Raw genomic sequence first — 14,216 nt, forward strand, 5'->3', positions numbered from 1 at the left:
GGAGGAGCCATACGGGCTGGTGCAATGTGATAGCTCCAACAGCTGCACCCACGACCCGGCAATGGAAAAGTGGAAGAAAATGGATGATTGGGTGGATATTTAGAGAATCTGGAAGCATTTTTAAAATGACGCCTATAAAATGGTACAAATTTAATTCTACGTTGTGATAATATATTAGTTCACCATAATGAGAGAAAAAAAGGTTTTATAAATTGAATGTGGCCCAGTCCTGTCAGAAGTGAAAGTCTTCAGCTGTTGTGCTGTGACAGAGTGAAGTGTACGATTTTGGAACAGATGCTGTTTCCACGTGGCAGATGTGTCCCTCGTGAGGAGGCTATTTTAGGACATCACACCTTCGCTTAAATGCACCAACTCGCTTTCCAAACCCACATGGAACATCATTGTGAAGCACGGCGCTCAATAAAATAACCTTTTTATGATTATCGATATGGCTAGGTACTATTAAACGATAACAGTATGGTGTCAGAAAAAAAGTTTAGTTTAGTTACTGGTATCGACGAAATGAAAGTATCGAAAGTAGGTACTGAAAATAATCTTCTATCTTTAGATCCAGGTTGCCCAATTTTGTTCCTGTTACTTTTTTCATGTTTTTTTATGATTTGTTGTTTGTTACACATTTTTCTTATTTATGCACCAATGTTTTCTCATTTTGCCCAGTTTTTTTCACACATTTTTTTTCTTATTTTTGCCACAATGTCTCCCAATTTCCCCACATTTTTTCACACATTTCTTGACATTGGCACCACCCGTGTAATTTAGCCCTCTATGGCATGACTTTTTATTTTAAGGGAAAAAAATATTCCAACCCACTTTTTGGGCTGACAGAATAGAATAGAAAGTACAAATTTTAATTTAAAAAAAAAAAATGCCATTCTAGCTCATCCCTATCTCCAACATTATTTTCGTTTATGTTTTTCCAACAAAAGAACAACTGCACAACATTACCTTGAGGAAACAAACTGAAAAAGCACAGTTTTAGTAAACAAAAAACATATGTAAACAATCCATGCTTCTTGACATATTCATGCACATGCGCATATTTATTTTATCAAGTTCTTCCAATTCAAATCTGTAGTAATGTGATAATTATGCTACCGTTATCTGGGAAATGCAACACCTGTGAATTTTCTTCCTAAAAGGACTGGTACACAAATTCTCCTACCTACTTAAGCCCCTGATTTCATTGGACAGAAACATGTCGGTAAAATTATTTAAAAAAAAGAAAAAAAGCCAAAGGGGTATTCTGATGCCTGAGGACAACACTTTGCCATAAACAGTTAGGAAATACATTACTGGTTTTGTTTGCAAATGTTTCAAATTACTTTTCCCAAGTTAGGCCGTTTGTTCTGCTTCACCTGTTGAGCTGTGTGCAGTAGCAACACCCAGAGGGTAGCTCATGTACTGCTACTTTGCTCTGACTCTGGATAAACAAAACGACTGATGGAGCGCACAGGGGAGGAAATTTCCCTGTACATTTACCAGAAAATTTTAACTTCAGCTTGGGAAGTTTGGGAATTTAAAAAAAATAAAAACTGCCAAATTATATTTTTGCTTTTTTTGTTGCATAAACTAAATTATAGTCTTTTGATTTTGAAACAATATAACATTGTAGAACTACACAAACAGACGCAAGATGGATACAAACAGTGTGCGAAATACGGAGGAGTGTGGGGTGGTTCGACCCCCCTGATTAACCCATCAGAACCCTGGGGTCCGTGGGAGGCTAAAGCAAAGGTGCAGACACAAGCGCAGTCTGCACTCCTGCCGGTGGTGTATGTTAGTGATGGGTCAGTCGTGAACGAGTCGGTACTAGAGCCGGCTCTTTAAGTGACCAATGAGAGCGGAGTCTCACCTACGAGCCACTTTTTTTTTTTTTTTTCTAAGGTTGCATGTTGCATGTTTATCAAGCTCCACATGCACTCCACTCTGTGCTACATTCGAGAAAAATAGAGAAAGGCAAAGACTAAATGAGTAAGATAATGGGATCGGGGAGAGAGGGAGAAAGAGGAACTCTGCCGGTGCAGCCCGTCCACCAGAAATGAACCTACTGTTTACACAAAATCAAGATCTCTACAAACTTAAACTAATCCAGAAATGTAGTAAGCACATCCCTAGCTTTCAGCCACTTCTTATTTGAGAATGACCCGCTTCATACTTTTGGTTTTATGGTTAGATAGAGTTACGCTGGGTTGGTGGAGGGAAAACGATGCGATCACGCGCAGAGTGGCGATACGTCACAATGTCGCAATGAAGCGGCTGCAGTGGCTCTGAAATACGTACAGCATGACATGGTGCATTGTCATGCATGAAGATGATTTTGTTAGGGAAAGCACGGCTCTTCTTTTTGTATCATGGAAGAGAGTTTGGTCAGTCAGAAAGTCCACATATTTTTCAGAGGTCATTTTCACTTTCAGGGAGCCTAAATTGGCCGACCAGCTCTCTCACCATGATTCCAGGCCAAAATATGACCCTGCCACCCCCTTGCTGATGTCACAGCCTTGTTGGGACAGGGTGGCCATTCACCAACCATCCACTATGCCATCCATCTGGACCATCCAGGATTGTGCGTCACTCATCAGTGAACAAGATTGTTTGAAAATGAATGTTCATATACTGTATTTCTGGACCCACTGCAGCCGTTTCTGCTTGTGAGCTAAGAGGTGGCCGAAGGGCTGGGCAATTAATCGAATTTTAATCTAATCGCGATTTTAATAAAGGTCTATCTCGATAATCGCATGGTGCGTTTTAATCGAGGAGAATTCGCCGGTCCTGTTGCATTCTAGAAAAAAATATGGACGGCGTAATGCTGCATTGCCTGTAAGATTAATCCCAGGGAATACTCGGTACAAAAATAATAGGAAGCACAGGATGGCACATGCGGCATCAATAGGAGAGATCCTGGTGATTTTAAGAGTAAAATCAGCTGAGAAGTCCGCTAACTCGTTTAATGGGCAAAACAGAAACACGCGCACCGGGATGAAAAGTCTAGAGAGGAAAGAGGAAAGACTCTCGATCACTATTTAGACCACGTGGACTATTTTTGAGGCTGCAGCCGTGGATTAGCTGGACTTCTATCGGTGAATTGTAAGTTTGATCGTATTTTATACTTATAAATGCGCTGTTTACGAGTATTTCTTTATGTACTTAGTAAGTTGTTAGCGCTTCACTCCATAAGTCGTGGCTTTGTAATGCTCTGCACTGAACACACAAGCCATGCACTCGCTGTCTGCTTGTGACATTCTTCAAACATTCCACTTTTTTCTGGTCTCCTTTGCAGATGTTTGAGTGTTGTTGTGAGGGGATGTTGTACTGTGAGGCTGGAAGTGTGGAGTTTGTTTTTGCTGTTGAGTTAGCTGCAGTTTTCAGTTTGGCTGCAGCATCTGTTTACTTGCTAGTCCAGGCCAATCAATATGGGGAAAATAATCGTGATTATTTTTTTTCCAAAATCACCCAGCCCGAGGTGGCCTCATTCTCGTAGTCCAGGATGTTGAATCTATTTCCCAGCGCTATGCCATTGGTACCCTCCTGGAACCAGGGCTCAAACCCCCTGGAGGGGTTTGAGCCCGAATGATCCTGGGAGCTCTGTTGTCGGGGGCTTCGTGCCCCTGGTAGGGTCTCCCATGGCAAACTGGTCCTAGGTGACGGGTCAGACAAAGAGTGGTTCAGAAGCCCATTATGAGAGACCAACAGGCCCGGTTAGAATCGTGAGGCAGTCCTTCTGTGAACCCACCACCTGCAGGAGGAGCCATAAGGGGCTGGTGCAATGTGATTTGGGCAGCTCCAACAGCTGCCCCCACAACCTGGATACCTGGATACCTGGATACATGGATACATGGATACATGGATACATGGATACATGGATACATGGATACATGGATGGATGGATGGATGGATGGATGGATGGATGGATGCCATTGGTGTGATGGGGGCCGAACCATCGGCTAGCCGCCTGTTAGCACAAGTCCACTCTGAGGTTAAAAGGCATTTAAAAGTTGTGAAAGTATAGATCTGGGTAAAAGTGACATTAAAAACAAATGCTAATTCCGCGGTTTAAGAGAAAGTTTTGTTAAAATCACTTAAAACTGCATAAGATCTCGTCTCTGCTAGCAAAATGCCAGCACATGCGCACACGCCAAACCGAAACATGTTCTGATATGCCTGTGATCCTTATATTAGTTTAGGAGTTCATTATTCAAATTTTCTAACAAAAAAGCAAACAAGAGCCAGATTGATATCATAGTAAATGATAAAGTAACAATAACTTGAACATTGATGTCAGTCTCACTCCACTTTAAATCATTGGAGCAGGTATCTCCAACCAATAGCTCGGGAGCTTCAAGTAGCTCGTCAAGCCTCTCCAGGTAGCTCGCCAAAGACTTTCTACATCTCTACACTGCGTTCCAAATTATTATGCAAATGACTTTTGTGTAAGATTTTCTAAATTGTCAACTCAAATGAGAGTCAGCATAATTTTCAAGTCTTTAACTGGTAGAGGATGATTCAAATGTGGTTGAAAAAATCTCCCAGTGATTTTTTATTTTTATTTTTAATAAATCTAGTAAAAACCTCAAAATCTACTGTTCCAAATTATTATGCAACTCATCGTTTCAATACATTTTAAAGCTTGTAATTAACTGAAAATGGTTATTTGTTGAATTTTTAGCATTAGGAGGTAATATTTACTGAAATCAAAACTATTTTAACAGGTTGAGTTATATTTCACCATAGGAGCCCTTGTGTGATAGCAGCTTAAAAATTCTTAAATCCATTAAACTTGTGAGTTTTTGGACAGTTTCTGTTTGGATTTTTTGCAGGATGTTAGAATAGTCTCCCAGAGCTGCTGTTTGGATGAAAACTGCCTCCCACCCTCATTTTTTTTTTTTTTTGAGGCTCCAAAGGTTCTCAATAGGGTTGAGGTCAGGGGAGGAGGGGGTCCACATCATGAGTTTCTCTCCTTTTATGCCCATAGCAGCCAGTGATGCAGAGGTATTCTTTACAGCATGACATGCTGCGTTGTCATGCATGAAGATGATTTTGTTAGGGAAAGCACGGCTCTTCATTTTGTAGCATAGAAGACAGTGGTCAGTCAGAAACTCCACATATTTTTCAAATGTCATTTTCACACCTTCAGGGAGCCTAAAAGGGCCTAAGGGGCCGACCAGCTGAAGGTTTTCATACCTAGACCAAGGCATTCAACTATTTCACGCTTTTCATCAGCAGAGAGATCCTTTTTCTTTCCCATATTGCTTGAAAATGATGATCTGCTTAATAAAGTGGAAAATCCTTTTTCAGTAGTTTTTCCCTTAACTGGGCTTTACCTGAAAACTAATTATCCCAGGTCTCTGAGATTAATGTCAGTGATTCAAAGAGCCCTGAGACACAACACCATCCATGAGTCTCATTAAAACATTTTTTTTTTTTACCTTTTTGACACAAAAATACAATTTGCATAATAATTTGGAACACAGTGTACAAGCTTGAGACATTTAGATGCCTTTTCTGTTTGTTCTGAACATGCTGAACACAATGTGAACTGTTGGTTCAATATTGTAAAGTACAAGGACTAAACTCACAGCGGGAAGCTGACATTGCTGTAGTACCACCCCCTGGTGGCCAGGGGCAATTGCAAAAGACACTTTGGAAACAATCAAGCTCTGGAGCTCTGTGGAGGCTCCGCCCACCCCGTGAGCGCAGGCTTTCCCCTGCTGAAGGAACGGGCTTCGTAGGAGCAGATTGGGCAGCCATGTAAGTTTCACAGAGCACTCGGGACCATTAAATGGGGCTGAATGGAACACCGGCTATCTCTTGTATTGTATCTATGATAGAAACACATGTCTTACTAATATGAAAATACTGTAGTAATCATAGAAAAATCTATTCTAAGCATATTTATGTCAGTAATTTACAGCTAAATAATAAAATTTGATTTCAAAATGATGCCCTTGGAATCGACTTAAATTTGAGAACCAAAGGCTTGGATAAAAAAATAAAGGAACATTGTGCCACATCTGTCACACATAATATAATAACACGTAAAGTTCCTGCACGGACTAATGTGAGCCGTAACATACACACAGTCTTTTGGAAGAGATGATTTGAAACTTTTGCTGTATAGATTACAGTTATAACAACAAAGGAAAAAAAGTACTACAACCATTTTTTGTGCTAAACAATCAGAATAATAGAGCCATGGTTACGTTTATGGATTTATTTTGTACTTTTTCAGAGGGGGTTCGGGATATTATTGATTAGACTAAAATAGTTTTTCCGGCAGTGGTAGCATTGCCTTTAAACTGTATAACTTGGGTCAAACGTTTTGGATTTCCTTCCACAAGCTTCTCACAATAGTTGGCAGGAGTTTTGGTCCATTCGTCCAAACAGAACTGGTGTAACTGAGACACATTTGTACATGCACATGTACACACATAACTTTTCAGCTCTGCCCAGACATTTTCAACTGGACTGAGATCAGGACTTTGTGATGGTCACTTCAAAACATTGACTTTGTTGTCCTTAAGTCACTTTGTGATCAGTATTGACAGTTTGCTTTGGGAATTGTCCATTGGGAAGACCCATCTGCGCCCAAGCTTTAACTTCCTGGTGATGTCTTGAGATGTTGCTCCAATATTTCCACATAGAGTTCTTTCTTCATGATGTCATCTATTTAGTGAAGTGCACTAGTCCGTCCCGCAGCAAAATAACCCGAAAGCATGATGCTGCCACCCCCATATTTCACAGTTGGGATGGTGTTCTCAGGCTTTTTCCTCAAAATGTGACAATGGTCGTTATGGCCAAAATATTCTCATTTTCCAAAATATGTATAAATAAATATGAGAAAACATTTTTGCATTTTGTGCATGAAAATGGTCAAAATTGCCTATATTTCCGGCAACGAAATCTAAGTAATGGATTCACACAGATGTAAATGTATGGTTTTATTTTATTGAAATAATAGTAACAAAGATTTTTTCAGAGGGGGCTTTGGATCCTGTTTAGTTTTTTAATAAACTTATCGTAAGTGAAAACTCAAATTCCGCCTAGTTTTTTGGGTTCAAAGCTGAATAAATCAGGCTTGGAATAAGCTATTATAAAGTCCCTCTGGAAAAGTCTTAAAAATCTTGTAAAGTCCAAGGCTGGAAAGTTTGGAGTCCATATGAGCTACTATAAGGGCTCACCTGATTCATGAGTGGAGGAAAAACCTCATTCAGACATTAACAATCTCTCTAGGACTAATCCTAACAGCTCACCCCACGCTCTGGTTTCCCACTACAATAGTAATCTCCATAACCTTTTGGATACTCATGCCCCACTCAAAACCAGACATGTCTCTTTCACCCGCTCCGCACCCTGGTTCGCCCCGCCCTCCATCAGCTCAAAGCCCGACGACACTATATACAAAGAAATGTACAATAACCATATCACGCAATACAAATCTACTCCGGTTTAATTTACTCCAATCAACATAACTCTAAAACTCTCTTCTCTCTTCTCACCAATATCACAAAACTCTCTCCCCCACCACATGCAATCCACTGACTCATGTCCTCCTGTGTCTCCAAGATCTCCAATACCCATCAACACCACATCCAGTCATCTCTTATCTGTTGTACTGTCCCTCTCTCATTGAAATCCGCCACAGTCACACCAATCCTGAAAAAACCCGGTTTGGATCCCACCAACTTCGACAACCGTCCCATTTCAAACCTTCCCTTCATCTCCAAAACTAGGGATGTCCCGATCAGGATTTTTGGCCCCCGATCCGAGTCCGAGTCATTTGATTTTGATAATTGCCCGATACCGAGTCCCGATCCGATACCTAATACATTATTTTAAAAATTAAGAAAAAAAAAATATATTATTCAACTTGTTTTCATTCATGGTTTTGGATATAGAGAGTAACTCTACTTTCCCTTTTTTTCCTAAGTAAGCAAGACTAGTCTTCACAGTGTAATATAGTTTTACACAGAGAGGGTGATCTAAAATCCCATTCGTTATTAAATGTGTTTGTTGATTGGCAATGAAAACAAAACTTGGGCAATACATTTTTTATGCACTGCAATGTAAAAAACTGTCTGGCAGCACAGAAAAAAACACAGCAGTAATGTGGCCAAACAGTTAAATAACAATATAGTTGGACAAAAGCTAAATGTGCCATGTTAACCTGATTACAGTCTCTTTAATAAGTAGATATAGGGTGACCACATTTCCCAGCCTGGAAACTGGAACAGGGTCGAGGTCCGCGCGCGCAGTGCACCGTCCACCGAGCTGTGCACGTGCAGCGTTCACCGTGGCTTGAGTGCGTGTCATCTACTGTGGGCGTGTACAGAGTGCGTGTGTTTTACTAAAGGTTTAAGACAACCAGGAGTGACAGCAAGTGCTTCTTCCTCAATTCACCTCCTGAACGTAGCGCGGGGATAAGTGAAGAGAGGAGGCAGTGGTTATCAGGTTATAGAGACGAAGTTTCCCCTCGTCTTTCAGCGGTTGCGCACGTATGAGCGCAGCGGGCCATCATGGACTTTTAAACATCTCCGCAGAAATGCGATGAGGGTTTCTCTGCTCAGCGCGGGTCTGAGTATTTTAGTCACATGTAGCGGTGTAATAGCGATAAAAACAGCTGTTTGCTACTTCTTACCGCTCTCTCCGCGCCCTGTCTTCCCGTCCGTTCTCACTCCTCTCTCCTCGCTTAGCCTACAGTAAACTCTGCACGCGTTATCGGTGATGTTGTTATTGTTCTCCTGCGCTGGCACTTGTGTGGATTTGGGGATTTCTCAGACGAAGGGGGGACACGGACTGTGCGATGGTGCGAGTGGTTTGACGCAGCAGGTGGAGTGAGTGACAGAGGCGCTGGGCCAGGGGGAGAGGACAGAAAGTAGTTCGCGGTAGCTCGAAATCTGATCAAAAGTAACGAGAATGGACACGCATAAATATCCGAGTCCTGATCGGGAGGTGTTGTCCGATTCCGATCGAGTCTGTAACCACGTGATCGGGCCCGATTTCCGATCACGTGATCGGATCGGGACATATCCAAAACACTTGAAAAATCTGTCGCCGCTCAACTCCATAACCATCTCATCACTAACAATATCTACGAGACGTTTCAATTCGGTTTCCGTCCCCTTCACAACACAGTGCTTCTCAAAATCACTGGTGACCTCCTCATAGCTCCTGACTCCAGTTTACTCTGCAGCCTGATCCTCCTTGACCTCAACGCTTTTGACACCATTTCTGACCCCACTCTCCGTGACAGACTCTCTTCCATTGGCATAACCCACACCCCCCTCGCTTGCATCTATAAATGAGAGGTTGTACAAAAATGTTGTAGGCTATTACAATGCGAGGCTTATAATATAAAGTTATCAGTAGGCCTAGGCTGATAACTTTACACTGAATTTTTACACTTTACACTGAATTTTTTTTAAATATGGTGGTGAAATACAGATGCAAAAAAATCAGTTATATAATTTTAGTGTAAAAAAAACACAAATTAACCTTCATATTTACCCTTCATAGTTGTCAAACCCACTGAAAAACGAACCTCGGCTCTCCACGGTCATGGAAGTGGCCTAGATGACCCAACTATACAGCCGCTGTTCCATATAGTGCCTCTCAACTGCGCATACCACGATCTACGTGCACATATCAACTCTACCCGGCACACCCTTCTGTTTCCACCACACACACACCCGCATCTGTTGTGGGCTGTACCCCCACAGAGGAGCACGCTGTACAGATCATAATGTAAAAAAACAAAAGAAACCGCTAAATACAACTATGAAGGTAATCTACATGCAAATGTTATGCTAACATCAGCTAAAGTTGTGCTAACAGCAAAAAATGCTGATATCGGCAAAATCCCCATTTAGAACAGCCGTATGATGTTGTGAAATATTAAATCTGTATGATCTGAGAGTCAATAGTGAGGGCTGTTCACTCTCGTGTTGCCAATCAGAGGCCAGCAGTCTGTTCACGTCCCATCAAACACGGACTAGCGCTCTTTGGCCACAGCCAAAGGTCGGTCCCAAAACGTAGACCTGGTCAGACCGGTTTGGCACTGGATACGCGCCTGCATGTGGAAAGGGGGCTTACTTCACTCTGGATGACAAGCTCTTACCAGTTCAAGCATCTTCACCTGGGGCCTCATTTATCAAGCTTGCTGCGCACAAAATGAGGCCAAAACTTTGCGTAGCCGCTCCTCTGCGCCAAAGTTGGTATTTATAGAAAACAAACTGAACTTGAAACATTGCGCTCCTCCACGCAAACTAAATAGCTCCCGTACGAGATACGCACTTTTCAAAAACTCACCTCACTGACCTCACCTCACTCACTCCACCCGGACACTGACCTCTCCTCACTCACTCCACCCGGACACTGACCTCACCACACTCACTCCACCCGGGCCGAACCGCTGCCTCATACTACACAGAACATGAACTAATGTACAGCGCCTGCAACTTGGAGTTTGACTGAAATGCACCACAGTTTATCGTGTTTTATAGGCAAATCCAAATCTTGCTATTGGCAAATCTAGCCGACACTTAAGGCTCTTCTTTACGTTCTAAACATGTGTTTTGAAAAGTTTTATTGATGGAATATGTAGAAAGATGCCAATACGTGTGATCAGAGAAGCAGAGTTCACTCTTCAGTAAATCTCCTCGAGCCCGTGTTGCCTCTGCCTGAGCTGCGGCAGCATCAGCCCCTCCCTCTCTGCCCCTCCCTCTCTGCACCTCGCCTTCGGTAAAACCCACTCATTATCGCCTCATGTAAATGACGCCTCATTTATCAAACTGTGCATGAGACTCTGACTTTGAAAGTGCGTAGGAAAGTAACGAAAAATTCTGTACGCAAAGTTTGTTTCCGATCTATAAAACCCTGCGTATGCGCCGGTACGCACACCTGACCGCAATCTTTCCTTCGCTGATTCCACCTGGAGCAGAAAGCTGCGGACATCATAGCACGCCCTCTGCCGGCCTCCATTTGACCATAAAAGGCAATGCAAAGTGACTTATGAATGAGATTTCCCTAAACATGAGGCAGTAATGAGTGGGTTTTACCGAAGGCGAGGTGCAGAGAGGGAGGGGCAGAGAGGGAGGGGCAGAGAGGGAGGGGCAGAGAGGGAGGGGCTGACGCTGCCGCAGCTCGGGCAGAGACGACACGGGCTCGAGGAGAATTATTGAAGAGTGAACTCTGCTTCTCTGATCACACGTATTGGCATCTTACATATTCCATCAATAAAACTTTTCAAAACACATGTTTAGAAGAGCCTTAAGTGTTGGCTAGATTGCCAATAGCAAGATTTGGATTTGCCTATAAAACACGATAAACTGTGGAGCATTTCAGTCAAACTCCAGATTGCAGGCGCTGTACATTAGGTCATGTTCTGTGTAGGATGAAGCAGCGGTTCGGCCCGGGTGGAGTGAGTGTAGTGAGGTCAGTGTCCGGGTAGAGTGAGTGAGGAGAGGTCAGTGTCTGGGTGGAGTGAGTGTGGTGAGGTCAGTGTCCGGGTAGAGTGAGTGAGGAGAGGTCAGTGTCTGGGTGGTGTGAGTGAGGAGAGGTCAGTGTCCGGGTGGTGTGAGTGAGGAGAGGTCAGTGTCCGGGTGGTGTGAGTGTGGTGAGGTCAGTGTCCGGGTGGAGTGAGTGAGGAGAGGTCAGTGTCTGGGTGGTGTGAGTGAGGAGAGGTCAGTGTCCGGGTGGTGTGAGTGAGGAGAGGTCAGTGTCCGGGTGGTGTGAGTGTGGTGAGGTCAGTGTCCGGGTGGAGTGAGTGAGGAGAGGTCAGTGTCCGGGTGGAGTGAGTGTGGTGAGGTCAGTGTCCGGGTGGAGTGAGTGTGGTGAGGTCAGTGTCCGGGTGGAGTGAGTGAGGTGAGGTCAGTGTCCGGGTGGAGTGAGTGAGGTGAGGTCAGTGTCCGGGTGGAGTGAGTGAGGAGAGGTCAGTGTCCGGGTGGTGTCTCAGGAGGGTGCGCAGTGGAGCCGCGGTGCCGGTGCGCACTGCGTAAAGACGGCCTCGTCTGAAGGGCATGTGACCTGAGCTTTGGACCTAAACCCAGTTGGTCAGACTTATGTCCAGAGATGACTCAAAGCACAGTACAGCGGGGTTATTCCTGCTTCCCGTTTAAAAGGCTTTAGCGCCAGTACGCATACGTGCACGCCACGGGTACGAGCGTGCACGCATGAGCGCACCAATATTCACAAACATCGTGATAAGTTGCTTATTTCATTCTAATCTTTGTCATTGCTGAAGAAAGTCAATTCAAACCATTTCAAACCTAACCAAACCAAACCTGACTTCCTGAAACAAGTCATGTCGCTGCTCTCCCGTCTCTCAGCAAGTGCGTATCTCGTACGGGAGCTATTTAGTTTGCGTGGAGGAGCACAATGTTTCACGTTCAGTTTTTTTTCTATAAATACCAACTTTGGCGCAGAGGAGCGGCTACGCAAAGTTTTGGCCTCATTTTGTGAGCAGCAAGCTTGATAAATGAGGCCCCAGGTCTTTTGCATTTGTTCTTGGGTTGATCTTCACATTTCAGACACAGCACGTTCATCTCTGGGACACAGAACCCGCCTTCTTTCTGATCTGTATGATGACTGGTCATTTCCATCATTGTTTGAACCAATGAATGTAGCACCTTCAGGTGTCTTGAAATTGTACCCATGGATAAACCAGACTTGTGCTTCCAAGGACATGACATCATCATCTGGGCTTTCCCAAATTGTTTAAAGGTATAGCAATGTTATTGTATATAAACTTTTGAAATGTGCTGTGTTGAAGAGGTTTTATATTTTTAAAAATATGATCTAATATTTAAGTAATTGGGTCATCTTTACCGTCATATTGTAGCTCCACAGCAGCGGAATATCACAGGGGGGAAAAAAGCTACAGGTAGCAGCGAGCCCATTTAATGCGTCTTAATGCCATTTCGATGCCCAAATACTATATTTGTAATGTCACACATGCAAAAAAAAATAGCATGTCAGTGTCCAGTGGTTAGAAAAACCTTTTTGTCGATATTGGATAAAAAGCTTAGAGGTTTTTAAATCCCCGCAGAAACCTTGTTAAATGTTGAAAACAAAACGAAAAATAAAGACCTTACAGAGAAAAAGGTGGTTTCCGACAAGAAATGCAAAAGCTTCAAAATCTTTACAACCAATGGGTAAAAATGTAGTGTCGTGGCGTGAAAATAAACATTTGCAGACAGTTAAACGTTGCTGCCTGAATGCTCGCTGACTAATAGGACTTTACCGCTGGTCTCTGGGTGGAGCTCCTTCACTATTCTCCTCTGTCGTTTGTGTCGCTTAAGTGCCGAGCCAAAGCGAAACTAACACATGTTTATCCGATTTTCCTTCTAAAGCGTGCCTCCAAGTCTTACCTTGTTTATACCGGTGTTAAAAGTCCACTCTCTCCCGCGTGATGGCGTCGGCAGCGGACGGTCAACTTCCCCGCTACTTCAGGCTTTACCGGAGCGTCTTTCCGCTCGTAAACTCCGCGCGCATGTGAAGGACGGCTGGCTCTGTGGCAGGAATAAAACACTCCAGATGTGTAAATCATGCAGTGAACAAATGATCGTCCTCAGTCCGGTGTCCCGTGCTCTCATCCTGCGCGCGTGCAGGGCTCGGTCTGTCGGTCTTTTCGCGGAGGATGTGGCACCGGAGGCTCGCTCTACGGGCCAATGGGAGACACCTGCGGACCGGAGCCGCTGCAGATCCACCACAGCAGAATGTGAGTGAGTGAGTGAGTGAGTGAGTGAGTGAGTGAGTGAGTGAGTGAGTGAGTGAGTGAGTGAGTGAGTGAGCCTGATTGACTGAGGGAGTGAGTGACGGAGGGAGTGAGTGAGTGATGGAGTGAGTGAGTGACGGAGTGAGTGAGTGAGTGAGTGAGTGACGGAGGGAGTGATGGAGTGAGTGATGGAGTGAGTGAGTGATGGAGTGAGTGACGGAGTGAGTGAGTGACGGAGTGAGTGAGTGATGGAGTGAGTGAGTGATGGAGTGAGTGAGTGATGGAGTGAGTGACGGAGGGAGTGAGTGAGTGATGGAGTGAGTGATGGAGTGAGTGAGTGATGGAGTGAGTGAGTGATGGAGTGAGTGATGGAGTGAGTGAGTGACGGAGTGAGTGAGTGATGGAGGGAGTGAGTGAGTGAGTGATGGAGTGAGTGAGTGATGGAGTGAGTGAGTGATGGAGTGAGTGAGTGAGTGATGGAGTGAGT

General features: G+C 43.9%; 1 protein-coding gene across 1 annotated transcript in view; it reads right to left on the minus strand.

Moving 5' to 3' along the window:
• Positions 1 to 13,674, minus strand: part of hpcal1 (hippocalcin-like 1) — a 46,892-nt gene extending 33,218 nt beyond the window's left edge. Inside the window, exon 1 of the mRNA XM_079572858.1 lies at positions 13,383 to 13,674. The gene's annotated coding sequence lies outside the window, so the exon portion shown is untranslated. The remainder of the gene's footprint in view (positions 1 to 13,382) is intronic.
• Between the last annotated feature and the right edge of the window lie 542 nt (positions 13,675 to 14,216).

Source organism: Gobius niger, assembly GCF_951799975.1.
Source record: "Gobius niger genome assembly, chromosome: 15".
NCBI lineage: Eukaryota > Metazoa > Chordata > Actinopteri > Gobiiformes > Gobiidae > Gobius > Gobius niger.